We start from the raw sequence: 17,806 nt of genomic DNA on the forward strand, positions 1-17,806 counted from the left end.
CCACATGGAAGCAGCCAGAAGACCATAATTATTCTAGGGTTGCCAGTCTCGGGGTGGGGGGCTGGAGATCTCCTAGAATTACAAGTGATTTTCCAGTTGTAACAGTAGAGATCACTTCCCCTCGAGAAAATGGCTGTTTTGGAGAGTGGACTCTATAGCATTATACTCCGCTGAGGCTTGATGCCCAAATTTCCAGGAATTTCCCAGCTCGGTGTTGGAAACCTTAGCATTTCAAAATTAATGGCTATATTCAGACATTGTAACAAATTGAGATTAAACAGAGGTTTAAATTGAGTTTAGAATTCTTTCTCAGCCTTCAGAAGAGTTAAAACAAGGGTTTCATTAAAGTAATGTGTGAAGCGGCCCTCAAGAGAGCAGTTGCCGTGTGTTGTTATCTCTGGCTCTACCTCCTAGCCACAAAGAAACAAAGCTGTGGAGGGATTTAGAAAGGAAGTCATGGGGCTACTAAGAATGACCACCGTCTCCTTGGGGAGGTCCCATATTGTGCTTGGAGAAAGCTCTAGATCCAAAACTAATTAGATCGACAACCTCCCTCTTCCTCCCACCACTTTCAGTTTTAGGAGCGCAGACAATTTATAAATCCTTCAAAACCATCTGCTAAGGGGCTTCTCTGGAGTAGGTTTGCTGATTGTGCAGTAGAGAAAACAGCATCTGCTAATGGCTAAGCATTAACCCCCTCTGTTTACAGAACACCACAGGGATTATTAACTAATAATATGAAATCTAGCCTGGAAGCAGAGGCATTATCCACCATCTCCTCATGTATCCAGGAGGGACTCGGTCTGGTTATTTAGGGGGATAATGTAAGAGGATTGAAATAATCTCTAAGCGCAGATATGACATTAGAATTCTTCACTGATGAAGGGGGTGGGGGAACCTGACATGTATGATCTCTTTCTACTTTTCTAATTTTTGCAGAAATGTGGGAAAGCTATTTTTTTTGCCAGAGCTAAAAGACACGTGCACACAGCAGACGGGGTGGTCCAAATATCCAATCAATGGGTGTTATTAGTACAAGATCAAGCCTCACCAGAAAGTTTGTCTTTGTAGGTCATGTGCTTGGTAATAGGGGATACAGACTTCTCTGGCAGAAGCAATTAAATCTTTCATTACCTTCTGTTGCTGTCCAGATTAATAAACCTGTGAGTGGTAGTTTAGCACTGAGGAGTGGGGAAAGTCCCTCAAAAAAGGGGAATGAAGTTCCCTGTTGTCTTTCTGGCAGAGAAGGATGCATAGAAAACGTTTCAAAGGGCAATTACTTAATTTAATCTCTCTCTGTGCCTAAAAGGAACGGCTGGGGAGTGATTGCGCCAGAGGAGAACTCAGTATTGAGCTCCTGTGGACAAATCTACATTTACTAGAGCCAGTTCTGACCAAACCTATTGCTGAATATGTAGATTTTATTTATTATTATTTATTAGATTTATTGGCTGTCCTTTCCCGTCACTGGCAACCAAGATCAAGTTAATTCATGCCATCGTATTCCCTATTACTATGTATGGGTGTGAAAGCTGGACAATGAAGAAGCTGATAGGAAGAAAGTAGATTCCTTTAAAATGTGGTGTTGCAGGAGAGTGTTACGGATACTGTGGACTGCCAAAAAAAACAAATCAGTTGGTTCTAGATCAAATCAAGCCTGAACTGACCCTAGAAGTGAAAATGACTAAACTGAGGCTATCGTACTTTGGTCATATTATGAGAAGACAAGGATCTTCCAGTGACAGTCATGCTGGGAAAAGTTGAGGGCAGCAGGAAAAGAGGAAGACCCAACAAGAGATGGATTGACTCTATAAAGGAAGCCAGGGCCCTCAGTTTACAAGACCTGAGCAAGGCTGTTAAAGGTAGGATGTTTTGGAGGACATTGATTCATAGGGTCGCCATGAGTCGGAGGTGACTTGATGGCACTTAACACACACACTTTCCTGGACAAGGCAGGCTCAGAGCAGCTAACAGCACACTGAAACAGTTTAAAACATATCCATACATTACATATAAATATCCAACAATAAAACCAGGCACCCTTCACTATAATAATAATATTATTTATACTAATACCCATAACGTAGCAGCAATAATATTAACACCATGGGAGGAGGCATAGCAGGAGCAGAGAAGGAGGGGAGGCCAGCCAGATGGAAAACCCATTGCTGTCCTCAACCATAAGCCTGGCTGAACAGCTCAGTTTTACAGGTCCTGTGGAATTGTTTTCGGTCCCACAGGGCCCAAATCTCACTGAATGTAGCGTTCCATCAAGCCAAAGCCGGAGATGAGAAGGCCCTGGCCCTGGTCAAGGACAGCTGGATGTCTTTCGGGCTGAGGATCACCAGCAGGTGTTCTCCTGCTGAGTGAAGCGCTCTTGGGGTGTGTGTGTACTGGAAGAAGCAGTCCCGCAGGTACAACAGTCCCAGACCTTTTACGGCTTGGAAGGTCAGTACCAAAACCTTAAATCTGATCCAGTTCTCAATCTGGAGCCAGTGCAGCCAGCGGAGCACTGGTTGGAGGTGTGCCCTCCAAGGAGTCCCCGTGAGGACCCCTTGACGGGGGAACTAGTGGATTAGCAGTTATCCAGAACACACCACAAGAACTCCTTGGCTTTGTAGAAAACAGTGCGCGTTTATTTTGTACAGTGCACAGATAAAAACAACCATCATGTACACCTACTCTACTATATTTCCCCACACAGAGTAATTATCAATCAGACTTATATACAGTACTGCACCAGATACCAATTAGGCCATCTGTAGACCTGCCCACAGTATTGCATCAGCCTACTGCCTAAATCTGGTTTGCTGCAGTTCACTCTGGGACCTGCAAGGCTCTTGCTGCCTCTTGCATCAGCTTAGATGTCCCTGATCTGACAGCTCTTTGACAACTGTCTCTGTCAAACTTATTGTGAGCAACTTGTATCTCTGACACTCCTTCTCAAGTTGTTTATAATAATTTGACCAAGTGTTTGAATCTGTTACTTTCCACTATCTTAGTAAACAGATCAGCCACGTTTTCTTCACTGGTACATTTTTCAATATATACTTGATTTCTGTTTATAGCATCAGCTATCTAATCCTGACATGTTTGCTTTTGCTTCTAAAACATTGCTCATTTCCCAGTTGCATTGCTGCTGCATTATCAGTATATATATTTTACAGGTACAAATACATTCAGTTCTTTCAACAAGTATATGAACCATTCCAGTTGTGTTATAGTCTCACTTACTGCGCTGTACTCAGCTTCACAAGTACTCATTGCAACAAGAGACTGTTTTACTGACTTCCAGTGAATAGGGGCCCTGCCAAGGTATAAAGCATAACCGGTTGTGGACTTGGCTTTTCCCTGATCTGCCCAAGACGCATCAGCGTAGGCAACCAGTTCCCCATCACAAGCTTTCAGGCAAACTTCCTGTGCATAGACCCTTTTAGGTATCTCAGCACACGCTTCGCTGCCCTCCAATCAGTTACATTAGGTGACACACATCTCTTACTCAGGCAGTGTACAGCCTGATATATGTCAGGTCTTGACCAGGTTGTGAGATAAAGCAGGCTTCCCACTAAAGACTGATACATTGTCTTATCACACTCTGCCTGTGCTTCTGTTTCACCACTCACATACCCTGTTACCATAGGAGAATCCACAGCATTAGAATCTAGCATATTAAACCTCTCTAAAAGCTGCTGTATCTTGTCAGGCTGAGACAAAGAAAACATCCCGTCCTCGTCTCTGCTTATTTTCACTCCCAGGTAATTACTGACTCTTCCAAGACATTTCAGTTTGAAGCGTTCTCCTAACTGCTTTTCAAACTGCTCCTTGTCACCTTTATTATTGGTCATCATACACAAATCATCAACATATGACATCACAAAGCATTCTCTTTCTCCTGAACATTTAGAAAACAAACAAGAATCTGACACGCTCTGTTTGAATCCTAATTGTTTTATGGCATCAGTAAGGCAGTGGTTCCACTCTCTGGCTGATTGATGTAAGCCATATAACGCCTTGTTTAGCCTCAGGACCTTGCTTTCCTGCTTTAGCTCAAAGCCAGGAATCTGCTGCATATAGATTTGTTCCTTCAATGGTGCATTTAAATATGCTGTCTCAACATCATAGTGATACACATCCAGACCTTTCAACCCTGCCACAGCCAGGGCGGTCTTAATCACTTCAGAGCACACTGTGGGACTGAAAGTCTGATCATAATTCAAATATTTGCATTGGGCAAACCCCTTGCAAACTATTCTAGTTTTCCGTTTCACTGTGCCATCTGCCAGCTGTTTTAGCTTAAAGACCCAACAACACCCAATCACAGGATCCTTTGGTAGCTGAGAAGGAGTAGTGACATTATATTCCTTTAATGCATCTCTTCCTTCATTGCTTTTAACCATAAGTCTTTCTCTCTCTTTTCCAGAGAAAGTACCTCATCATAGCAAGCTGGCTCAGTTGCTGACACATTGTTTACACAATCATCATAACCAAAACGTTTAGGCGGCACACCTTTTGTGCTGCGGTTAGAACTCCTGACTTCCGCCTCTCCAGACTTTTCTCCTTCTGGACTCTCAGACTTTACCAGCTCCCTGCTAGGAGCCCTTCCGGGAGAACTGCCGTTATCTCTTGCTTCCAGCTGCTCATTAACCTGTTCATCAATCGGTAGAGATACCATTTCAGGCACCTTATCTGAGCCGTGTAGCCCCGACCAGTTAAATGACTCACCGAAATTAGCAGAACGGCTAATAGTAATTGTATTGTGATCATCAGCAGAACAATAAGATTTGGCAGCGTTTTGGTACCCTAGAAATAACAGTGGCTTGGACTTGCCTTTAGATTGGCATCTTCCAAGAGGGCTTGCAACATGGATTTCAAGTATCCTATTCTTCTTTGTGAAATTCCATTTTCTTGAGGAACACAGGGGTTAGCCAATCTCTGCTCTATCCCCTTGCTCTCTAACCACTGGGTTAACTCATTAGAGAGGAATTCTCCCCCTCGGTCTGACTGAAAAGCTGCAACTTGCAAGTCTAGCTGCCTTTCCACTTTTTCACCCAGTACTTGATTGTTTTACAGGCTTCACTTTTGTGCTTCATCAGGTACACCCAGCCAAAATGCGTGTAATCATCAACCAAAACCAAAACAAACCGGTTTTTAGATACATTTTCTGAGAACGGGTCACAGAGGTCCAAATGAACAAGTTGCAAAGGTCTCTTTGCCACCCTCCTGCTCATTTTGGCCACTGGACACCATCTGCTTTTCACTGACTTGCACACCGTGCAATCAAGAAAATTATCACATTTGTTTAGTTTAACATCATTTTCCCCTAGTAGACTCAGGGTTTTCTGGATTGTTGAAAAGGCTGCGTGGCCTAACCTTCTGTGTAAGAGATACATACAACTTGGATGAGGGTTTTCATTCAACGTTCCCACTGAGCTAGTGGCTTCCCTAGCCCCCGTGCGCACAACATAAACATCCTGCTTTAATTGCCCTTGCAACAGTGTATCCCCTTCTCTGCATATCTGGCAAGAGTTTCCCTTAAACTGCACAGAAAAACCAGCCTTTGCCAGGGCTGAAACACTTAACAGGTTGTTTTCCAACATGGATACGCAAAGCACGTTGTGGAACGTATGGTTTAACTCAGGAAAGTCTAGGCTTCCCTCACATTTAACCTCTTAATGTTTCCCGTCTGCCAGGCTAACGTGTTCTAGCAGACTGCTTGTTGCTAGCCAGTAAAGAGCTATCTTTAATGAACATTTTACTAGCTCCACTGTCAAGCAACCATAAATCCTCACCCTTATCAGTCTCTGCCAACACTACAGCTGTGTGTGTGGCATTCTGGAACTGTTTCTTTGCCATCTTCTTCTTCTGGTGCGGGCAATCTTTTCTGAGGTGCTGAGTGCTTCCGCAAGAATAACATTTTCTCACAAACGACACACAGTCCTCCTCCTCTTGCTTGTAGCCCTCACTCCTCCGGTCTGCTCCACGCCCTTGCTTCCCCGACTTCTGCGCTGAGTAGAATTCTTTCCCACTCACAGGCTGAATCCGCTGCTGGGCTGCTGTTCTCGGCGTTGACTGTACGCGTCCTCTCTGCCAGGGTTGTAAATCAGGGTTATAAAACTCCTGGGCTGTGGTCTCCAAAGATGGACGAGACGCAGCTCTTTCCACAGGATGACTAATTCTCAGCTGGGTTAGGGTTAGTCCTCTGGACCCGTCCCTCCTGCCGACGCTCCTCGTCTTCCAGGATCTTTCCAGTAACGTAGTCAAACGTGAGCTGTTCTCCCGACATACACTCCAGGGAGGTTATTAAGACATCAGAGCTTTTGTCTAGAGATCCAAGCATGATGTAGACCTTGTCTTCATCAGAGAAAGTCTTTCCTCTCAACTCTAGCTGCCGAAACAAATCAGCCAGAGCTCTTAAGTGCTCAGAAACAGGCATGTGAGGCGATTTATGACTTCTGTAAAGTCGTCTCCTTAGTGCTAGTATAGTCCCGGCCGAGTCTCTGCGATAAACTGCTTGCAAAGAATCCCATGCATCTTTTGCATTCGTTTTTCCGGCAACGTATACAAGCTGACCGTCTCCCACAGTCAAAATTATGTTGGCAAGCGCCTTCTTATCTCCATGGGCTAGTTGCAGGACTTCTCTTCGTAACCCTGTAGGCACATACAGTTTCGAGTCTCTGTACCAATAACCTCCCCGTTCTAGCAAAGAAGGGGGAAGTATGTGAGCAGAGAGGTCTTCTTGGCAGTGGAAACGGAGAGTCTAGAAAAGAAACAGGCAGAACCATCTTACCCTGAGAGGTAGGCGGGACATGGCCAGGCTGAGTGGGAGCAGAGTTCTGGGGTGAAGAGGGGGGTTGCGCAAGCGGCTTGTCTTGGCTTCCGGGTCCGGAGGAGCGGATGGAGCAGGCGAGGGAGTCTGGTTCAAGTTACGGGTGGCGGTCTCCCCCCCTCGAGCGTTCATGTCGACCGGTCCAGAATGGGAGCGGAGTTGGGTCTGGGATCTGGTTTGGACTGCCAGCGTAGGGAGCTCTCCTCTGTGCGCAGGGGAGAAGAGCGATTCCGTGGGGCGGTCTACCTTGGCAGGATACTGGGGAAGTTGAGATAAGGCATCTGCTAGCACATTGTGTTTACCGGGGACATGCTTAAGTACGAAACGGAATTGGGCGAAGAAGTCAGCCCAGCGTAGTTGCTTCGCGGACAGTTTACGGGTCCCAGTGAGCGCCTCTAGGTTTTTGTGATCTGTCCAGACCTCAAAGGGGACCCTAGAACCCTCAAGGAACTGCCTCCAAATAGTGAGGGCATGGTAGATGCAGCTGCCTCCTTTTCCCAGATTGGCCAGTTCAGTTGTGAGTGCGCGAATTTTTTTGAGAAATAAGCGCAGGGGTGTAATAAACCGTCTGTACCTTGTTGCAAAAGAGCACCTCCCATGGCCACGTCGGAAGCGTCTACTTGTACTATAAACATGTGTTCAGGATCAGGATGCTTTAGCACAGGTTCGGAGGTGAACAGTTGCTTAAGGGTTTGGAAAGCGGTTTGGCACTGGGGAGTCCATTGGATTTTTGCTGCAGGCAACGTGGCTGAAGCCCCCTTTCCCTTAGTCTTAAGTAGATCAGTGATTGGGAGTGCCACTTGAGCGAAATTGGGAATGAACCCTCGATAGAAGTTGGCAAAACCTAGAAATTGCTGCACCTGTTTGCGGGTAGAGGGTGGATCCCAATCGATTACGGACTGGACCTTTGTAGGATCCATGGTGAGACCTTGGTGTGATATAATGTAACCCAAAAATGTCAATTGTGCTTGGTGGAACTCGCATTTGGATGCTTTAGCATAGAGGTGATTGTCTCTGAGGCGTTGTAACACCTCCCTCACTAGCGCAACATGCTTGTCCATAAATTTGGAATAGATAAGGATATCGTCCAGATAAACCATCACACCTCAGTATAACAAGTTATGTAGGATTTCGTTAATAAATTGCATGAAGACCCCTGGAGCCCCCTGTAATCCGAACGGCATTACAAAAAATTCAAACATACCAAAACAGCTGGAAAAGGCAGTGAGGGGCTCATCTCCATCATGAACCCTAACTCGATAGTACGCTTCGACTAAGTCCAGTTTAGTGAAAATGCGCCCCTCCTTCAGTTGCCCTAAGATGTCCGATATCAAAGAGATGGGGTAGGCATTGGTTTGAGTAACTGCATTGAGTTTCCGAAAATCGATGCATAGGCGTAAATCACCCGTTTTCTTGCGGACAAAGAAAGCGGGGGCTGAATTAGGGGCAGATGATGGTCGGATAAACCCACGAGCAATATTCTTGTCTAAAAGTCTCGTAATACAGTACGTTCAGCAGCGCTCATAGGGTAGATTTTACACTTCGGAAGCTTACCATCCCCCACTACTTCAATGGCGCAGTCTGTTCTGCGGTGGGGGGGTAGTGCATCGCACTCCTTCGCATCAAACACGTCTGCAAAGTCTCGATACTCAACGGGTAGCAAGGAAGGAGGGGGGTGTCAGATATCAAGGCTGGGGCTGTCGGAAGGACAACCGCAATTTCGTGACGGTGTCGGGCGCAGTCGGGGTCGGAAAACGTAATAGTATCGGCTTTCCAGTCTATAGAAGGGCTGTGCCCTTTGAGCCAGTTTATTCCCAGAATGACTTTGTATTTGATAGGGGCTATGGTAAAGTTGATTTGTTCCCAATGAGAGCCAATACTCATCGCGATGCCACGTGTGCGGCGGTCTACTGCCCCCCCTAAAGCTACTGCCATCCATTTGGGCGAATTGGATGGGATTGGGCAGTGTCACTGATTTGACTTTAAGTGCGTTGAAAGTGGCCTCATTGATTAGGGAGTGCCCAGAACCAGAGTCTATGAGTGCTTTGACATGTAACTGGGGACCTCTTTTGTAATGTTGTAACACTACGTCCACATATACAGTATTCTCAACTACACTCACCATAACAGGAGCCTTGGGATTCGCAGGAGAAGCTGCAGGGGTCTGCGGTGTCGCTCCGCTCACCGCAGACCCTGCCCGTTTTTTGACAGATCGAGAGGAGATTCCAGATTGAGGGCAGGGGGATTCCAGGTGTGATCGTCATCCAAAGAAGGAGAACTGTCCCCCAATGGGGCGCTTGTAATCCGAGACCCCGGTAGGTCGGTAGATGCAGATTCACTGGGAGCCTCCCCCACGTGAAGTGCAGAGGGCGCGTGCCGTCCTGGAGCTGCGCTACGGGTGGCTGCGGTGCCTCTGCGTTGAGGTCGTCCACGGGTCCGGGGTGGTCCGTCTGGTCAGGGAGGAAGAGTGAGGTCCGGACGGCGAGGACAGGCAGATGCAAAGTGACCCATATTGCCGCAAACGAGACAGGCTCCCCTCTGGAACCGGGATTCGCGGTCTGGTGCGGGCCGCGTTGGTCTCTGCGGAATGGGGGTCAAGGCTTTCGAAGGAGGTTTTGGATGATTGCCCCCCTCTCTGGTCCGACGGCGGACTAGAGATATGATCTGGCAGCGGCTTTCCACCTCCTCAGCCAGTAAGATCCAATCTTCCAGGGTGTCGGGATCCCGTTGGATATACGCCCAGTTCAAAATGTCAGGGTGAAGCGCTTCCCGGAAATAGTGTATTCGGGTGGCTTCAGGCCAATCCACTATTTTGCTGGCGAGTCGTTGGAACTCATCTGCAAATTCCCGGACGGGAGTAGAGCCTTGCCGAAGTTGCAGGAGTTCGGCTTTAGCCCTTTCTCCCAAGAAGGGATCCTCGAACCGTCTCCGCAGAGCGAACATGAAATTGTTAAGAGAGCGGATGGATCGGGCCCGAGTGTCAAACTGGAGGATCATCCAATCGGCCGCTTTCCCCGTCAATAAAGAGGCAACGAAACGAACCCGGCTGTCCTCGGTGGGGAAGTACTGTCCTTGTTCCCTCATGTAACTGTCCACATGATGTAGGAAACAGGGTAGAGTTTCGATTGAGCCGTCGTAGGTAGTTTTCAACTGAGGTTGCCTCCCTTGTATGGGCAGAGGGGCAGGCGGTTGTCCTGGGGGCGGCAGAAGCGGTGCTCCTGGGAGCGGTAACACAGGGGCTCCGGGGGGCGACAGTTGCCCTGGAGGCGGCCGAAGCGGCGCTCCAGGAGCTGGCACAACCGGGGCCCCGGGAGCTGGCACAACTGGGGCCCCGGGATCAGGTAGTACTGGCTGAGCTGACGCCGGTTGGGCCGGAGTAGTCAGTGCTCGTTGCAAACGGTCGTTTTCCCGAAGCAAACGTTCCATTTGGTCCTGCAGGCGGGTCACACGATCATTCAAGTCCCGGTTTTGTCTCCGCAAGAGGTGCACTTCATCTTCAGTGCGCCGGGCCTGGCTGACTCGAAGACCAGTGGCCCAGTGGGATCCGTCCCCGTACAGGTCTTCCTCGTCGGAGTAGTCCGATTCTGGTAGACGTTCTGCAAGGCGCCGTGCGCGTTGTGTGGTGCGAGACGGGGCAAAGACCGGGGAAAATGTGGACCCTAACAAGAGTCCAACTCCTACAGTGTCTTTAGGGCGTACATCCGCTGCCGCTCACGCACGATCGGCAGCCAATCGTTGCTCCTTCTCCCTTTTGGCCTGAGCCTTGGCCGCCGCCGCTCGTAACTGTTCCTCAGCATTCTTTTGGTCGGCGAGCGTCTGGGCAGCTTCGAGCTTCAAGGCGGCAGTCGTGGTGACGATCGGAAGGGCTTCTTGTTCTAGAAGGGCGAGGAGCAGGTTAGTGTCCCCACCAAGCAGAGGTTGTACTTGGTTGTACTTGGACAGCTAGTGCGGCTGCACCATCCCTGAACGTCGGGGTTAACAGTTGCGTTAGATCGGCTACCGTGGTTGTGGTCAGGGGCAGTCCCACAAATAATAACGCCGTTTGGACTACAAGCTTTTGTGCCTCCGTTTGACACACAGCAGGATCAGGTACTAGTGACAGCGGGGATCCCCCCGCCGGTGTTCCCGCCATGACCCGGGGCGAGTCGGGACGGGTAGGGGCCGCTGCCGAGTTTTGTTGAGTCTCTTGCAAAGTCAATCTCGCCAACAAGCGAGTTAAGGTTACCAAGTAATCTTGTGCGGCGCGCACGTCATCCAATAGCCCGTCCAGGACCAAGAGTTCGTGATAGGCGTCCCGATCCAAGTCCTCAGACGTCCAAGGCTTAGTGTCGGCAAGGCAGCACCACTGAACCCGAATAAGTTCCACTAGGGGGTTAATTTCCGCATCAGTCCGTACAGCTTCGAGGAGCACATCACGCAGCAGAGTAGGGTCGTCAGGGCAGGTCGACGTTCCCAACAGTAGGGACCAGTGGTCCAAGTCCTCCAGGATTCCACACAGGAAACTCGAAGCTGAGATGCAGGCGAACCCTCCAGGGCTCTAGCCAGGCAGGTAAAAGGAGAGAGTGATTCCTGCCTTAATGTAAGCACTTGTTCCCGATGCACTCTCACAAGCAACACTCGCAGACAGGTAGTCCAAAGAAGAGTTGACTTTAATGGAGGTCATACAGGTATACAGAGCTTGCAACGATTAAAAAGGCAGGAATGGGGCAAAAGGGACATACAGCAGACTATATGGAGTAACAGGTCATATCAAGATAGCACAGGTTGGCGTGGAAACCCCTCAGTCCAACGGGCCAGACTCCCAGGAGCTTCAAAGCCAGAGAGGAATGCAGTCGTTAGGAAAACAATCCTTGAGCAAAGCAGAGTATCTGTGAGAAACCAAAACTATCCCTAAACGCAGAGAGCAGGCCTGACATTTCCTCACAGATTACGATGCTTGGGATTAGCCAAGGCATTGCTAGCAAATTCAGTTGGGTAACCGGGCACATAGAGTGCTGTGAGCTTTGCCAGTGCTGCAGCAGAACAAAAGAAGGGTAGGAAGGAACGGCATATGTTCTTCTTCTGCTTTGGAACGGTATGGGCAAAAGAATGCCAGAGGGCCTAATCCTGTAATCGAGGACATGCATACTTGGCGTTTGAGAATCGTATCCATGTGCTGAGAAAAGCCGAATCCTCTGACCTGTTCAAATTATGGAAATGCCCCAGTATTTACTTGTTTTGTATATATCTGGTAAAGAAGGAGTCATGTCAGGAAATGGAAGTCTGCCTCCTAGCTGCTACAGAGGAGTCCAGTGGGCCTTGAATGAGGTGGGGATGGACAAGGAGCCTGGCCCCTTATGACTGAGGTTCATTGAGATACCTGGTAGGAAGGAGGAAAATCAAGGATCCAAGTACAAGATAGCTAATTGGCTGGGCTGTATAAATGGGGGTTTGAAAGAAGTTCTAGCAAGGCAGGATAAGCCCTGGGCCTGAGTGTGTGTGTTTATATACAGAGAGAGGCAACGAGGAAAAGACAAGGGATACGTTGAAAGAGGAGGAGTATACTTAAGGCAATTGTATGATCTTTCCTTCCTATTATATTTTAATGATGAATTTGTATTTGCATTTTAATATTTTATGGGAAATATTGTCGAAGGCTTTCACGGTCAGAGTTCATTGGTTCTTGTAGGTTATCCGGGCTGTGTAACCGTGGTCTTGGAATTTTCTTTCCTGACGTTTCGCCAGCAACTGTGGCAGGCATCTTCAGAGTAGTAACACTGAAGGACAGTGTCTCTCAGTGTCAAGGGTGTAGGAAGAGTAATATATAGTCAGAAAGGGGTTGGGTTTGAGCTGAGTATTGTCCTGCAAAAGTATTGTCCTGTAAGTATCAAGATAATGTGCTAATGAGGGTATGGTATGTTAATATGGAACCATTGTATCCTGAAGTGATCTGTTAATGTGTGTAATCCAAAGCTAATCTGTATGGCTATTGTTGAATGTTGTCTTTGTCTGGAGGTTTTTCAGGGCAGGAAGCACAGAGAAGCCATTGACATTCATAAACATCAGCACAACTTTAACAGAAAAGAGGAGAGTTTAAGAATGAATAAGGCTTGGCTTCCTGCCCTGAAAAACCTCCAGACAAAGACAACATTCAACAATAGCCATACAGATTAGCTTTGGATTACACACATTAACAGATCACTTCAGGATACAATGGTTCCATATTAACATACCATACCCTCATTAGCACATTATCTTGATACTTACAGGACAATACTTTTGCAGGACAATACTCAGCTCAAACCCAACCCCTTTCTGACTATATATTACTCTTCCTACACCCTTGACACTGAGAGACACTGTCCTTCAGTGTTACTACTCTGAAGATGCCTGCCACAGTTGCTGGCGAAACGTCAGGAAAGAAAATTCCAAGACCACGGTTACACAGCCCGGATAACCTACAAGAACCAATTTATGGGAAATGTTTAATTTTTTTAACCTATGTTTAATTATGTTACTATTTTTTTAATGTTATTGATTTTGTTTTGGCTGAATTTCCACCTTGTTCTGTATCGTTGCTATGGCTTTTTTTGCTAATGCAATAAAGACTTGATGATGATACTTAAGGCAGCTACGGTGCAATCCTATGCAGAGTTCCTTCAGTCTAAATCCATAGGATTCCACTGTTTGCCTAGGGCTGGCCTAGGGATTAGCTCAAGAAATCCATACTCTCATTCTTGTGCTGTTAATTATCCAGGAAACGTGTTTAGGGAAATTGGCCCAAAATGCTTTCCCATTCTTTCCCCTGGATTCTTATGGTGTTTCCTGACACTCGATCTTAATCTGTTTGTGCTGCAACTTGAACCCAATGCTTCTTGTAAGCACTGAAGTGTAAACAGCATGGGCACTGCAGTACCCAAAAGCTAGCGTGGGAAGCTGCTGCCTGCATACCAATATCCTTGGATTAGTTTCTCACCAGAGTAGCCGTATTGCGTGTTTGCCCCAAACTGGTCAGGTCCAGGTGCATAGACAACAAACGTTAGGAGGAGAAATAACCAATGAACCAGGCAAAAGCTAAGATGGCACTGACTGTAGGGAAACATATACAGTGGGTAATTTAATGAATTTCCACGAAAATACTGAGGGCTATAACTTGCTTTCCTAAAACAAACAAACAAACACAAACAAGCAAGCAAAAACCTAAATATAAAATTCATCAGGATTTGGTTTAGACTCCACATTAGAGGCTTGTGAAGTCTGTTCTCTGCAGTATATTCGCACTAACCCGACTCAGTAGCATGTAGTAGGGCTCGGTGGTAGAGCACATATATTGCAGGTCACAAGTTCTTGTCAGAGGGTTGATGTACATGAAGCTGCCTTATAACAAATTTGACTGTCCCCTCTGACTGGCAGCAGTTCACTGGGGTCTCAGGCAGAGAAAGATCTTTCCCAACTCTTGAGATCCTTTCAACTGGAGATGCCAGGGATTTTATATACGGGAACATTATATATCCAACATATGTGCTGCAGTGCCCAGCCACTAAACACCATGATTCTTGGAAGCTGATTGGCCCTGCAGAATTTGCATGCTTGGATACACCCTCATGGGGGAGAAAAATATACCTGCACATAGAAAGATTAGAATTCTTCTCCTGTATCTAGTTTTCTGTGTGCAAGGAGCACTCCATCATATAATGCTCCGCCTGCAATCTGGAGAGGTCTAGGAATACATTTCTCCCCTTGAGCTTCTGTTTGTGTTGACCAACAGTATGATTCCAGTGTTGGTATGTTTGGGCCATTGGTGGTTTCCTGAACTTTGGGCAGTTTGCGGAATGTCTTTTCGTGATGTGTTCTGCCGACCCCATGGAGAAATAAGCTTCCTGTTGGAGCGAACATTCGTGTTTTGACCTTTGGAGTTTTTCATTTTCCTATATATACTCCTTTCTCCGTTTCCCTTCTTGGTCTTTGTTGTCTTCTCTTTTTGAACGTCCTCCCCGGCAACCGTTTGTACTGTGTGTTACTCCCTTTCTTATTTTCCCCTTCAAGCAAAACATTTGAGGATCTGCTGTTCGGCCAAAGACCAGTGCAGGTTTCTTATCTTACTTTTATCCTTACGGGTGTTGGGTAAACATTTGCAAAGCAGTTTGCAAACCTTCATGCGTAGCTACAACTACTGTGACATTATGGGGCATAATTACTTTTTTAAAGGTAAGGCACATTTTCTGCCTCTGGCTGCCTGGACTTGTTAATCTGCCTTTCAAATAACACTGGCAATAAGTAACACAGATGTTGATCTCATTTACAAGAGTCACGATTATGGCTGGTGTTGGATTCAAAGGCTGTTTTTTTTTAAAATCAAAAACAGTGTAAAAGTGTACATATGGAAAGGGAATATTTGAAGTCTATTCGTTTTTTTAAAAGAGGACCTTACAACTTAAGTTTAAAGACTGTTAATTATTAACATGAATGTTCCCAAATGCAAAATCTCTGGAATTGGATTATGTGCAAAATCACCTTTAGGCCGAATTCTCACTTGCCAATTAAAACAGAATTTTCTGTTTTAAAACAAAATTTTCAGACCCTCTCCTGGTAAAGTATACATGCGAAAACCATTCTGTTTTGAATTCGCTTTCACTAGGTTTCTAAAGTACTTGATGACTGTGCAGGAAGCTTGATTTAGGGTGAGTGACAAAGCCCAGAAATATTACCGTAACAAATGGAAGAAGAGTTGGTTTTTATATGCCGACTTTCTCTACCACTTAAGGGAGACTCAAACCGGCTTACAATCACCTTCCCTTCCCCTCCCCACAACCGACACCTTGTGAGGTAAGTGGGGCTGAGAGTGCTCTAGGAGAGCTGTGACTGGCCCAAGGTCACCCAGCTGTCTTCGTGTGGAGGGGGTGTGAAAACCAACCCGGTTCTCCAGATCAACCGTTCTAAACCACCACCCTTAACCACTATATCACCCTGGCCAGATGGGCTTGGAATGCTGCTTCAGGGGGAAGAATGGTTCCTGCTCAACCCCCAGCCATTTTCCAGTGTCAAAAGAGCACAGGAGGGGAGTTAATTCCCTGTTTTTGTTGCTCCATGTAGAGTATCCTGTGCTTATGGAGCAGCAGTATCAGGTAAATAAGTCCCCTCTGTTCTGTGATGACGTAGGAAAACGGCTTGTGAGGGAAGGGCCTTCCTCTTCCCATGGTGTCATTCAGATTCCAAATTGGCTGTCCTTTATTTTTTAAAGCCATTCCCTGCACCTGCTTGGGTCCAGGGAACCCACACCCAAGTGTCTCAAAAGAAGGACGTCTAGTTTGGCCCCTACAGTCAAATTTCAAACCATTCTGCACGTTGTGTGATTGTGATCTTGGGGCAAACTGTACATTAAATGCAAGTGAATGGTCTTTTATGCATGGCTGTTTCACTCTCCGTCACCCCTCCAACGACTTTGGGTCTTTGTGTTGATTATCCATGCCGTTTCCGACTGTCAGAAGGTCGCCTCGCTCTCCCCCTCCCTTTCCCCTCGTTTTGCCCGCATTTTCAGAGATGTGTTTTATCTCAAATTTGAAAACGCGAGCAAAACGTGGGGAAAGGCAGGGGGAGAGCAAGGCAACTTTGACTGTCAGAAACCACCTACATAATCAACACAAAGACCCAAAGTCGACGGAGGGGTGACGCCGAGTGAAACAGCCATGCTAAAAGACCCGTGTAACCAAGCCTATCCCAGATGGTTTTTTGGGGGAGGAAATGACCTTAGAACGAGTAATTTTGCGCCCCCATTCTCCCCTCAGGGTTCCACATGCATGTTAACAAGGGTAATTGCATATCTGGAACTCTCCAAAATAGAGCAGCTTGGAGGGCCATTTTGAGCATAAAAGCATTGCTTTTTCAATTCAATTTCAATTCAACAACCTTTAATAGGCATAGTACAAAAGACAGCTCATACAGATTATCACGATAGAACACAGATCACACAAATCCCTGATGAACAAACCAGGGCCCCATTGCTTTTCCACTTAGATCACAACCTTGTTAGACTTTTTCTTTAAAAAACAACAACTCTGTTTGAGTTTCATTACAAGCACTTGCATATAACATGTAGTTTCCCCCTCAATTTGCACAAGCAAAAGTTGTTATCCCCAGACGGTTATCGGGAGATTACAATCCACCCACTCATGGCTATGCAAACAAGAAATCTCAGGTTGATACATCATATCCCCTCATTGGGGATATTAAGTTATTCAGAGGTTGCTGTAGGCTTTGCAAATGTGGCTCTGTTACCATGGACTGGCACCTACTAGAGCAACCCTATGTAGCAATGGATTTCAAGATCTCTGCTTAGGATGCACTGTTAGTTACTAACACGAGGACTGACTTGTGGTGGAGTTACATTCTGTCTCAGTATAGTGAACATACATGAAGCTGACTTAGACTGAATCAGACCCTTAGTCCAGCAAAGTCAGTATTGTCTACTCAGACCGGCAGCTGCTCTCCAGGGTTTCAGGCAGAGGTCTTTCACATCACCTACTTGCCTGGTCCCTTTAACTGGAGATGCCGGGGATTGAACTTGGGACCTTCTGCATGCCAAGCAGATGCTCAACCACTGAGCAGATCAGAAGTGGCAGATCAGAATGGTGCAAGACTGACACACACACACCCCGTATGTACTTACCCAAACCCACTTGACAAGCAAATGTTCGATGTCACGTTTCAGTAGGAATCTACACCCAACGTTCATAATAACTACTTTCAAAATGATCTCTGAGAAATAATTGTACAGACCAGGCCTATCTTTCTTAAGGCTATGGTTGCCAACCTCCAGGTATTAGCTAGAGATCTCCTGCTATTACAACTGATCTCCAGCCGATAGAGATCAGTGCATCTGGAGAAAATGGCCACTTTGTCAATTGGACTCTGTGGCATTGAAGTCCTTCCCCTCCCCAAACCCACCCTCCTCAGGCTCCGCCCCAAAAACCTCCTGCTGGTGGCGAAGAAGGACCTGGCAAC

General features: G+C 46.7%; 1 protein-coding gene across 1 annotated transcript in view; it reads left to right on the top strand.

The window, feature by feature from the left end:
- The window catches only part of PLXNB1 (plexin B1), a 151,240-nt gene that overhangs the window by 52,326 nt on the left and 81,108 nt on the right, over positions 1–17,806 (top strand). The window lies entirely within an intron of this gene.

This window comes from Euleptes europaea, chromosome 1 (genome assembly GCF_029931775.1).
Source record: "Euleptes europaea isolate rEulEur1 chromosome 1, rEulEur1.hap1, whole genome shotgun sequence".
In the NCBI taxonomy this organism is placed as follows: Eukaryota; Metazoa; Chordata; class Lepidosauria; order Squamata; family Sphaerodactylidae; genus Euleptes; species Euleptes europaea.